Source organism: Protopterus annectens, chromosome 2.part0, assembly GCF_019279795.1.
Source record: "Protopterus annectens isolate FY-2018-M chromosome 2.part0, PAN1.0, whole genome shotgun sequence".
NCBI classification, from domain to species: Eukaryota; Metazoa; Chordata; order Ceratodontiformes; family Protopteridae; genus Protopterus; species Protopterus annectens.
In genome coordinates, this window is record NC_056728.1 from 104,195,687 (window position 1) to 104,208,748 (window position 13,062).

Consider the following 13,062-nt stretch of genomic DNA (forward strand, 5'->3'; position numbering starts at 1 on the left):
CTGCACACCCCCATGTGTAATGTTTTCTCTGGTAAGGTCAGACCACAAAATGGTTCCCTTTAAAGTAAAAATAAAACCACGAAACCCAGCGAATCCTGGAATGAACAGAAACTACTCTGAGGCCAACTTCCTACTATTAAGTGATAACCTGGCAAAATTTCAAGCCCTCATAAACCCTGTGAACACTACTGCATATGTGAAATTGTTCAAAGAAACCATATATAAGCATGTCAATAGCTGCACAGAGGCAGTTGTACCTACCAGGAAGAAGTACAGAACTAACACAACAGACAAGCCACCCTGGTGAAATCATAACTTCAACAGACAGTATTAAAGAAGGAAGATAATTGTGACATAATTTAGGAGGCATAGCATCCAGCAGGATACATGCAGTCTCATCAAATTAAACATCAATTCAGAGGACAAATAAAGTCTACCAAAACCAAGTTTGAGTTATATTTGGCTTCCCAGGCCAAGGACAACTACAAGGCATTCTTAAGCTATGTCTCAAAGGCAATACACCATTGTGTGCAGAGCTCATTGTTAATGGAGTCACCTGTACTGAGACAGTTTCTGAGTTCTGAAACATGAGGAGAATAAATCCAAGATGACTTCCATTCTAAGTCTAGTAGAAGCATATTGGCAACAAGAGGGAATGAAAATCACACTGAATGTGCCAAAAAACAAAAGAAAGAATATAAGGTGAAGTATCAGATGAGAAGGCAAGACATATGGAAAAAGCATAAATATAGTTGCAAGTATAGAAAATGTCTGGAAGAACCTCATGTTGATCAGGATCAAAAGCAGAAATGGTTAAGGAAAGGTGAATTCAAACTAAAAGATGAAAGGTTAATATTGGCGGTCCAAGACAGTGGGCTACGTACACATTGATATACAAAGTCCATTGAACATGTGGGAAAAACAGACAAATGTAGGTTTTGTAAAACAGAATTGGAAACAGTTGCACACCTTGTTGCTGGTTGTGACATACTAATGGCAGAAGGACTATATACTGAAAGGCATAATAATGTGGCATGACTGTTACACTGGGGATTGTGCAAACATTATAATACTTGAAGTGGCTGAAAAACACTGGAAATATGAGCCACAAAGCATCATAGAAAATGATGACATTTACATCACATGAGATCACTCATTACCAACAGTTCAAAAGATAGATGCTAGAAAACCAGATATATTGGTCCATGAAAAGAAGATAAAAGCAGCATTGATCCTTGAAATCACTACACTCAGTGACTAGAGTGTCTTGGGTACAGAGAAACATAAAGTCATAAAATACCAGGATTTGCAGGCAGAAATGAGAGCAATGTGGAAGAAAGATACCCAGACAGTTCCAATAGTAATAGGAGTAATGGATCTTATAAAAAAAGAATCTACAATCATATTTAGATATGCTACCAACACATGTAACTCCATACGAATTGCAAAAGGAGTCATTAGTGGGCCATTGCGGGTGCTACAAAGAACACTTCTGGCTAACATCAAAGATTGAAACAATACTAATTTCATGAACTTTAATCATACGTTGACTTAGGAATGGAGTCCATTCCTGTCATGGTATTAGAAACCGAAAAGACTTGGAGAAATTTAAAACAACCCAGAAGGTATAGCAAACATACTGGCAGACAAATTCAGCACTAACTTTACCCCTCCCTCCCTCTCGCAACCTCCCCTCAAGACATAGCGTCAAATTTAATTTGCAGTACTATTACTAGAAAACAGGTGCTCAATGCTCTCTCTAAGGACAAGAACACTGCATCAGTAGGCCCAGATAATATCCCAGGATGTCTTTTAAATAGCATGATATGTGACCTATTAGGCCATCTGAAATTGCTATTTAACTGTACTCTCAAAAGAGGCTTTGTGTCTCACAAATGGAGAAAAATAACAGTCATCCCGCTGCAAAAAAGGTGGGCCATCTACAGACTCTGAAAACTACAGACCCATAAGTCTCATATGCAAACTCATGGAATAAATTATCATGGAAATGGACAGTAACGACATAGGAAGCCTCCAAACACTAGAATTAATACAATTTGGTTTCATCAAGGGTAGGTCAGGCCTACTTAACCTGCTGAACTTCTTTGAGAAAGTCACCAAAGCAATGGATGAAGGCAAAATGGTTCATACTGCCTTTCTTGACTTGGCCAAGATATTTGACACAATATTCCACTCAGACATTGTTGACAAACTCCTGAAGTTAGGTTTAAACCCATATGTCACCTGGTGGATAGCAAACTAGCCCACAGCCTTGACCCAGGAAGTTTGAACTGGGGAGTCCACCTCTACAAAAAGGCTGTCACAGGTAGAGACCCTCAAGGATTGATCCTGAGACCACTCCTTTTTGGCATTTACTTCTCTGAAGTCAAGGACAATGTCAAGGGTCTCTGGCTGACTAAATCTGCACATGATGTCAAATTAGGAGCAGCCATAGAATCTCCGACCAACATTAATGTTCCTCAGGAAGGACTGACACAGAGCCATTGTGTAAAACTACATACCAGAAAATGTACAATAGTATCCTTCAGAAAGTCATCTACCCTGTTAGCTATCATATTGACAACACACCCCTAAGAGACCCAATTATCAGGGATGTGGGGACACACATAGACAGTAATCTAGCCTTTGACCATCATGTGTCCACAGATGTTAGGGTATCATTCTATATTGCACAACTTAAAAACAAAGCTATGGCATCTATGTCCAAGGAAGTCATTGTTGTACTATATTTGGCAATCAAGAGACCTGCCACTAAGTACAGTGCCCCCTTTGAAATGTACTTAACCAGGCACATCCAACAACTGGAATGTCCATACAGGTTCCTCACTAAAATAATATGGGGCATAAGTAACGTGTCCTGTGCAGACTGCCTCAAAACCCTATCCCTGTATTCTGTTTCTTATAGACTGTTGAGGGGAAATCTATACCTGGGATACAAGGCATTGTCAGATCCCACCCTAAAGGACCTCTTGCATATCCATAAAGCAAACAGCACCAGAATTACCCACTCTAAAGACTTAAACTTTGCCTGTGATATACATAGGAACTGTTAGACAGACAGCTATGTATCCCAGCGACTGCCCCTTCTCTGGAATAGGCTCCCCATTCATGTGAAGCAGAGGTCCTCCTTAACCCAATTCAAGTGTAACTTGGACAATTGGATGGAGAACAGGAAAATCATCCCTGGTTTGGTACCTATGTCTCTAATGGACACAGGCAACCTGTAAATGGTTCATCTTCCAGGTTCCTGCTTGCAAATGTTTCATCTCCCAAACCCTTGTTTACACTTAACCAGGGTTCCAGAACTTGTCAGTGATTTGGGATGCATGACTAGGCTTACAAATGCTCTTATGGTCATTAGCCTAGTACACACCTATGAACCAATAGAGGCAGCTGAGCTTTTGGTATGTCTTCTTTATGGTTTGCAGAGGGTGGAGATCAAATTTCAGGTGGTTGTCTGTATCACACCTAGTAGTTTGTTGTGGGATACCAGTTCTATATTGATCTTTTTGGATGACAGTATATAAAAGGTAGTTTTCTGGGTGGAAAGAGGATTTGGGGTTAACAGTAGTAGTTTTATTTTTTTGGGATTCTGGAGGGGTTGTGAGTTGTCAAGCCAAGCTTCTATAGAGGAGAAGGATTTCTGGGTAGTGCCTAGCAGCATGTACTAGAGTGGAATCATCATCATATTGTACTATGGTGGCTTCTTTTACTGCTGTGTTTTAGGTAATTGATAAATAAATAAACAGTAGTGGTCCTAGGATGCAGCCTTGTGGGACTTCGATGGATATAGGAAGGAAAGAAGAGAAATCATCTTGCCATTTAATTTCTTGGGACCTATTAGTAAGGTAACTAGGAAACCAGTTTAGTGAGGAGGGTGATAGCCCGTAGGAAGAGAGTTTAGTTAGGAGAATTTGATTACTGATTGTGTTTAATGCTTGGATAAAACCAGAAATAGGGATGAGGTTAGAAGACCTGAATTTCTATTGTGATTTATTATATCTGTGAAACTTAGAAGGGCAGTGGTTGATCTTCCCCCATCTCTTCTGGATGCTTGTGTGAAGGATGTTAGCACCTTTAATCATTAGACATTTCTTCTTTCCTCCATTATATATACATTCTGATGGCTTTCTTCTAGACTATTCCCACAGTCTGGTATCAGTACCATTGTGCAGCCTTTGTTACTGCTTTGCAGTGCATCATTAGTGGACCAGAGTTCTGCCGTGGCGACCCCTAACCGGGAAAAGCTGAAAGAAGACCATGTTAGCACTGCTAATCACGAGTCATTTCTTCTTTCCTCCATTATATATACATTCTGATGGATTTCTTCTAGACTGTTCCCACAGTCTGGTATCTGTACCACTGTGCAGTCTTCATTACTAATTCACAGTGCTTATGTTAGCACCTCTAATAACTAGTCATTTCTTCTTTCCTCCATTATACATACATTCTGATGTTTGTTTTTATAGACTGTTCCCAGAGTCTGATATCAGTACCATTATGCAGTCTTTGTTACTGCTTTTCAGTGCTTATGTTAGCATCTCTAATCATTAGTTATTTTTCTTTCCTCCATTACATATACGTTCTGATGGCTTTCTTCTAGACTGTTCCCACAGTCTGATATAAGTACCATTGCGCAGTCTTCATTAATGCTTTACAAGTGCTTATGATTTGGCCTGAGTAGCGCCCTGCTCAGTGGCATCATTAGCTCTTTGATTTTGAAGAATAGACATTGATTCTACTGCTCATCCTTCTGCTGGCTGTTAAAAGCATGTGTAAGGTCAAGGGTTAACTGTAGCACTCATTACCCAAATGTCTAAAGTTTGAACATCAAAGATAATCAATGATAGATGCCAAGATATTATACATTGATTGCCTCCTTTTTTTGAATTTTTTCAAAGGCTTATATCCATCCATCCATCCATCCATCCATCCATCCATCCATCCATCCAACTTCAACCCCTTTTCCCATTTTGCACATGGGGTTGGGGTATCACTACAGCAGTGGCAATCATCTCAAGCCAAGGTTTACATTGCCGGGTGGCTAGCCCTGCCATGGTAGTTCATTCATACCACCCACTCCCACACACACACACACACACACACACACACACACACACACACACACACACACACACACACTCTCACCAAGACCAATTTAGTGTCCAATCCACCTAGTGCATGTCTTTGGAATGTGAGAGGAAACCAGGACCACCTGGAGGAAACCCACATGACCGCAGGGAGGACATGCAGACTCCACACAGAAGGGACCCCAGCTGAGAACTGAACCTGAGAACCTCTTGCTGTGAAGTGACAATGCTAACCACTGTATCACCGTGACCACCCCTCACCATGGCCACCCCAAGGCTTATATGTGCTGCAAATATTAGTGTAATAATTTAACACATTTAAACAGTGCCTGCTATTCTAATATTTTGAGAAGTTACCTTTGTGTGTGTCACCTATGAATTGTGGCACCAACAAGTAAGATCAGTGCACATATGTAGAAACACACATGCTGATACAGGCACAGTGCTCACTAAGATACACATACACACACACACACACTATATATATATATATATATATATATATATATATATATATACAAATGCAAAGACACATACATACATACATACAGGGGCACAGACATGTACATTGACATTACACATACACACACACACACACACACACACACACACACACACACACACACACACACACACACACAGATATATAACTCCAGGGTTGCGCTACAGTGGGGCAAGGGCATGATACTTTGAATTTCATGTGTCGATGTTATAAGTTTCAATCAAATGAGTTTTCGGTGTTTTGAGCTTTCGTGTTTTGGTGTCAGTGAAATGAGTGTCGATCATATGAGCTTTCAATCATATGAAGTAGATATATATATATATATATATATATATATATATATATATATATATATATATATATATATATATATATATATATATATATATATATATATATATATATATATATATATATATATATATATATATATATATATATATATACTGTGAGGTATTCTTTTACCACTATGAAGTACAGAGGAACAGTGCATGAATGGTAACAGTACCAGAGTTCATTTCTTTTGTAATAAGGGAATTACCAAGAAGTGGATGAAAATGTCCATTGTTTCACTTATGTAATACTTCAGGAAAAACTGGTTCAGTAAAAATCCATGGTTACCCCCTTTCCTCTAAATATATGTACTGGCTTTAACTAAAAATAATCAGGGTTTTCAGACACCACATGAGCTACCAATACAAATTGACCCTTCACCACATATTTATTTTGGTATATGCGGTAGCTGCTCTCATAGTTGGTTTTCTATATAGGTTCAAAGTAAAATATTAATTTATGAGGTCTTTTTTATTAATACATCCAAATAATTAGTTTCCTTTTTAATATATTAAATAGTAAATTTAAAGAAAAGTGTTGTCAAGCCATATAATCAATAGACTGTGATAACAATTCCTCTGTACATGCCCAAGGAATCCAGATATTATCTATAAATGATAATAAGCCTTCCAATATCTGGTATACCAAGAGTTGGAAACACAGCTTTTTTCCCAGTATGTCATAACTATGTTGTCATAGATGGGGGTACATGCTGCCCTCATTGCAACACCTGCAATCTGGTGAATTTATTCACCACTAAAATAGATAGCATTTTTGTGCAAAATCATTTCCATTAGTTGACAAATTACATTAAGTTCAGTGCCAGACAAAAAAATTGCATTCCACCAACATCTTCCTAAATCATTTTAAGCTGATTTCATTTGGAATTGCAGAAAAAAGATTTGCCACATCACAGTAACCATATAGTCATTTGTAGACATGAAATCATTGTGCAACATGTTTAGAATCCATTAACTAATGGTTGTAACACTTCATAAAGCGTTTTGTGTATGTATCCTACCCACCAGCAAAGACAAAGGTTGTATCTTGGACTTCTGGCATCCACTATCAAGTGTAAAGGGAAGGGGAAGGGTCTTGTAAAGACTTGTATACCTTTCGTGTCTCAAATATTTATATATATATATATATATATATAGCTGCACCCTTTTCACTTCCCTAGCTACACCTATACCCAGAACTAATGGTTTGTGAGCATGGACACATTTTCTACTATGTGCTAGGAATGAATCAGGTACTGTAAAAGGGGATGTTCTGTGTCACTGAGTGTTGAGGTAAATCATCATCATAGCTGAGTAAGTACTGCTGAGACTTTTGTTATCTGAACTTTTTTTTTCAAAAAAGAGCAAGAATTATATATGCATATATATATGTGTGTGTGTGTGTGTGTGTGTGTGTGTGTGTGTGTGTGTGTGTGTATATATATATATATATATATATATATATATAGTTTACTATCAATATGTCGAACGTCAAAACTATTTTCATTCAACATATCAAAAGTAAACCGTGAAAATTAAAAAAATGAACAGGACACAATGTCGAATCCGCTGATTGAATTCAGCAGATTTGACATTGTTTCGGAACACTAAAACACCAACAAAGAAAAACTGTTTGCAAAAAAACACCGGAGACACTGAAGAGAATGAGTATCCACACTTTGTTTCCAAACACATCATGTGATGTCAGTATAGGAGCTAATGTAAACAAAACTCCTATAGCTGACATCACATTTTTGCAGGGGGGCAAGCCCACCTGCACACCTCTGGGGGGGCTGTGCCTCCACCCCCCGATAACTATATATTCCAACTCTGAGATCGCACTACAGTGAGGTAAGGGATGAATTTCCCAAACTGCACTGTACCGCGATCTCTGTACATTTCTTTCAATTTTATTAGCGAATGCGCAGTGCATTCACTAATATAAACATTCGAACACTGAGATGTTCAAGCAGATGAACATTCAAACATATGTGTTTTGGATTTTCATCTGCGAGCATCTCAACGTTGTTATTTTGATATGTAAACACATATATATATATATATATATATATATATATATATATATATATATATATTATAGAGAGAGAGAGAGAGAGATAAGGGTCTACTTCAAATAATCACAATGTCACTTACCCAAATTTTAAATGATCAAAACAAAAACACCGATCATGCATTTAAATGAACACTCTCAACAGTGATATTTACACCAGGGAAAGGAGGCAGTGGGCCAACATGTACAAAAAAACAAACCAAAGCATATCAAACCCACTCAAGTGGGGGGCTTTGTCCCCCATGCCCACAACACCCCCTAACTAAATATACAAACTCCGAGATCACACTATAGTAGGAAAAAAGGCAAAAGGGCAAACTCCCGAATGCTGGCCGACTGCCTCCTTTCCCTGGTGCAAATATCAGTGTTGTGAGTGTTCATTTAAATGCAAGTTTGGTGTTTTCATCTTGATCATTTCAAATTCGGTACTTCAAAATATTGAAATAATACAAAAGATCTGAACCAAAGGATGAAAACTCAGAACAGTGAAAAAAATGATTTATTTATTTATTTTACAGAGGGAAGGGTCAAACCCACCAACACCCCCATGTGAAGAACTGTGCTGACATTCTGTAATCATATGATTATTTGATGGTTTCTGTCAACATTACAGACATTTGATATTGAGAATGATGACTATATGGAGTGTTTCCATATACATGTAATGATTATTGCGTCTCTCTCTCTCTCTCTCTCTCTCTGTATATATATATATATATATATATATATATATATATATATATATATATATATATATATATATAAATGAAACAAAAAGGGAGAGCTCTATAGATAAGTAGTGACTGCTTTAAGAAGAGAGCTCTATAGATAAGTAGTGACTGCTTTAAGAACTCCTGCTCCCAGCTGCTGGGTGTTCTAAACATGTAAAATTCAAGATCATTCTCTTCTGATGAGATGATCCTTTCTTAGTATGGGGAACTTTCCACAATACACCCCAATATGCAATGGACCAAGAGACATTTGGGATATAGGTCATGATGGGGATCTGAAGTTAGAGGTTGCAAAAAATATTCAGAAGAAATAATAACTGAAAAGCAGATCCCACCTCTGTCCCATTCATGCATACCCTGGTATGCACAATGCTTCTGCTGGGAACAAATATTCATCAGATCCTTACTGCCCTCCCCCAAAAAGCTTCCCTGTGCAAGTGAAGCCAAAACATACGTGCAATTATTGCTGCTTATCCAAGCTCCTGGAAGTGTTCATGGCACCAGAATGTACAGCAGTGCTGGTCAGGATCTGAGAAGTCTTCATAATGCCAAAACATACTGCACCATGCAGTTCTGGTCATTGTGATGGTGGAAAAACAATGACACTAGCTGTGAGGTATATATGTAGTTCCTAAGGTGAAACAATGTCCTTCAGTGTTTGACAGTTACAAGGAACTTGATATTTCCTACAGTGACCTTATCACACCTTCTGAAACTGGTTAAAAGACTTGTTCAGGTATAATAGATACATGGTATGATCCCAGTTATTTTCATTGGGGGTAATATATAATTACCAACCATGGATGGGTAAGACCAATGTATAACCAAATAGGATAGATTCTTTTGAGCACAAAAAGGGAAACTGGATAGGTTAAAACTGTCCAAAAAGGCAGTACGCCTAGCTCTTAGCTATGAACGTAAGAACCTATACCCACAAATCACTTGGAAAACCCAGACAGTGATAAGTATTCAGTCAAAAGGGTAGACACAGGTATTTTATTTACCTTACCCTTAGGTTGTGCAGTCCTGGAATTAGTTATGTTAGTTTAGGAGGTGCAAGAGGTGAGAATCCTCATATGGGGTGGGGGGATTGCTCTGTATGATAAAAGCTGTTGGTGATTCTGCATTCAAATACATAGGCAAGAATGTGTAGGCATCCTTGGAAAGTGATTTGCAGACACAAACTATATTAATTAGAAATGCCAGTCTGAAGGAGGTTTCCACCAGAGATGTATTGAACTATTACTTATAAGACTATCCTACAGTTAGAAAATTGTTCTTGAACATGTTAAGGGGAGAAAGAAAAAATATGCAAACTGGAAGTAGGTTGTTCTGAAAGGAGGGGTGGCAGAAACATCACTTTCTTACTGCAAGACTACAGCAAAGAATACAACAAGGAGGAGACATTTAATCACTTCAATTTCTATGACCCAAGATAAACATGTAGTTATAGATGGATTTTGAAATAGGTGCAACATTCCTTAAAAAAAGCATAACTAAAATACACTTTATATTCCTTAACAATGCAATGACTTCAGCAGTTCTGACAAAAAAATAGTTATTGTTAGCTTTAAAAAAATGAAGTTAAAGAAAACATAATTTTCTTGTATCACTTTATTTAACAAATTGAAAAAAAAACCTAATAGAGCTATAGTAGCACCGACCTAAACTTTCTGTAGCAGAACTAAGAAAGTATTAATATGTATCAACATAGTAGGTCACAGCTTTAGTATTTTTTGCTTTTTCTTTTTTCTTTTCTTGATTTTTTTGTATTTTGTCTTCTTCGGTTTTGGCTGAAATCATTATCCAGTTTGTGCCTCTGTTTTACAAATTCCTTTTTGCTGTGAAAGCGCTCCTGTGCATACTGCACCCATGACCCTCTGCGAGCTTCTCGATAGGTACCATCTGGATCTGATAGCTCATAGACTTTGACATGAGGAGAGAAGTGGACCTGCAGAAAGAAAATTTTGAATTATTAAAGGAAACTGCACTACTTTAGATTTTACTACTCTGAAGCATTGCTTGGCACACCCTACCTTTCTCCAGCTATGCAACTTCTTAGTTACTTTAGAGTGAAAGTTTCCCAGTCAAGAGCAGCAGCCAAGGTAGTTCATGATGTGTGGGCATCAGTTTTCCTTGGCCTCAGAATTCAATGTACAAAACTCTCCATAACCATTTTCCATTAAATGATCTATGCTATTTCAGAAGCATGTATCTAACAAATATAACATAGCCCTCTTCAAATAAGTGCAGTTTAATTACTTTATACAACATATGCCTCCCTTATAAATGAGGCAATCTATAGGAATTGCCCTGTTTGAATTAGTCAGTATTAGATATTGTACTTAAACACAGCTGGCTCCTTTCACAGCAATGATGACTACAACACTACAAAATCTAATCAGCACAAAAGATTGCTGGCTTGCACAAATAACCTCATAATAAAGACTACACTACACACAGCTCCCGTTGCTCATGTGCCTTTACACAATATTACAGCCACAGTTAGAAATTAGAGACTCATCTAACAGCTTGGGTGTCAGATGACTGTTGCAAATGTAGCTCTGAGAAAACAATGGTTACCTGTAACGCGCGCGCGCGCGCGCACACACACACACACACACACACACACACACACACACACACACACACACACACACACACACACACACGCACACACACTTGCTGTTTCAGAGGGCTGAAAATTAAGTAAAAAATAAAAAATTGTACAGGATTTGGTAAGTGGTTACCCTTCTCATCTATTCATCTTTCCCTTCTTAGCTCTGTAATACAATTATGTATGTTTATAGATATGGGGCTTGCAATCAACTGGCGCAAATATGTATTTCAAATCCTTGGAATAAACATGAAATTATTTTGTCAGCCACACTGCCTTTCACATACCTAAAGCAATTTCTCAGATAAGATGCTTTGTAACAAACTTCTCTTACATAAGTATCAGTCAGCCCCACATTTCTGAATGGCATATATCTCCATGTGTTTCTAGGATTTCCCTCTTGTAAAATATGTACTCAAAGCACACAGCAGTGTGTAGGAACAGATCAGATTGCCACACTGCAGTTATGATCCACTCAGTTTTTGCTAGAATGCAGCTTTTGTTCACATTGGAGCTCTTTTAGCGGCAGGAATGCCACCTAACTTAAACTGTTTCCTAAAATGTGGTTGTGAATGTCAGTACAACCCATCTGTACTATTTACCCATGTTAAACATATTGGTGGACACAACATTGTTCTAATCTTTTCAAGGCATCTGCATGGGAAGATTTACAGGAATATAACATACAAAAATGAATTTAGTGGAGCATTGTGGTCTTTAATCTAATCCTGAAAAGTTGTTCTGTTTTAAAATAACTTAAAATCTTAAAACAGTAAGCCCAATGTACCTAAACAAAATAAAGCATTTCTAACCCCCTCTTTCTTTCCAATCTTTTGTTTTCTCAGCATATTCATAAACGTGTTGTATGTCCAAGCCAATGACATAGCGTAAAGAGTAATTCAGATGGTAATGTGCAGTGTACATGCCTGAACATAAGAAGCAGTGCTCAAATATTAACAGCAGTAGATTCTCATTTACAGGTAGGACTCATACATACATGTAAAAAGTATGTAATGTGCAGTGACTTCTTATTTACAGGCAAGGTACACATCTACGTCTAAGAAGCACTGCTCAGATGTAATCAGCAATGATTTCTTATTTAAACGGTATGAGACCAGCCTTATGAACTCAAGTGTCTCTCAACGCAGGAGTTAAACTCACCTTAACCTTTCCACTGAGGCTGACAGTGTCTATAAAACACTTTCTGCCACACTTGTCATCAGTATGATCATAAATTTGAGGTAGTAAACAAGAAGTACAAAACAGAAGGATAAATGGGGGAGCACAAAGAAGAAATGCTGCATTTTATCATGCTTATGTTTTATAGTCAAAACACAGCAAACATATTTACACAGAACTTCAGCACTTTTGAAAGTATTACAGGGCACTAAAGCTGAAACTGCCATTGTCTTTGGAACTGTCATGATTAACGGGACAAAGCCCAGCAACCCTATTCCATTTTCTTTGGGGGAACAATGTAGCCACCCAGAACCATTACCTTCCCATGATAGTTCAGTGACTAGCTAGTGGCACTCATGCTCAGAGTAGACAAACCCATAGTATCTTCCTGTCGTGAGGCAGTGTGACTAATTAAGGAACAGCTTGCTATAACATTATGTGGGGAAGGAATAGAGGAAATAACCCATGATCCATGAAGGGTAAGGCACAAAGATGTGGAAACAGCCTACTCACACATTT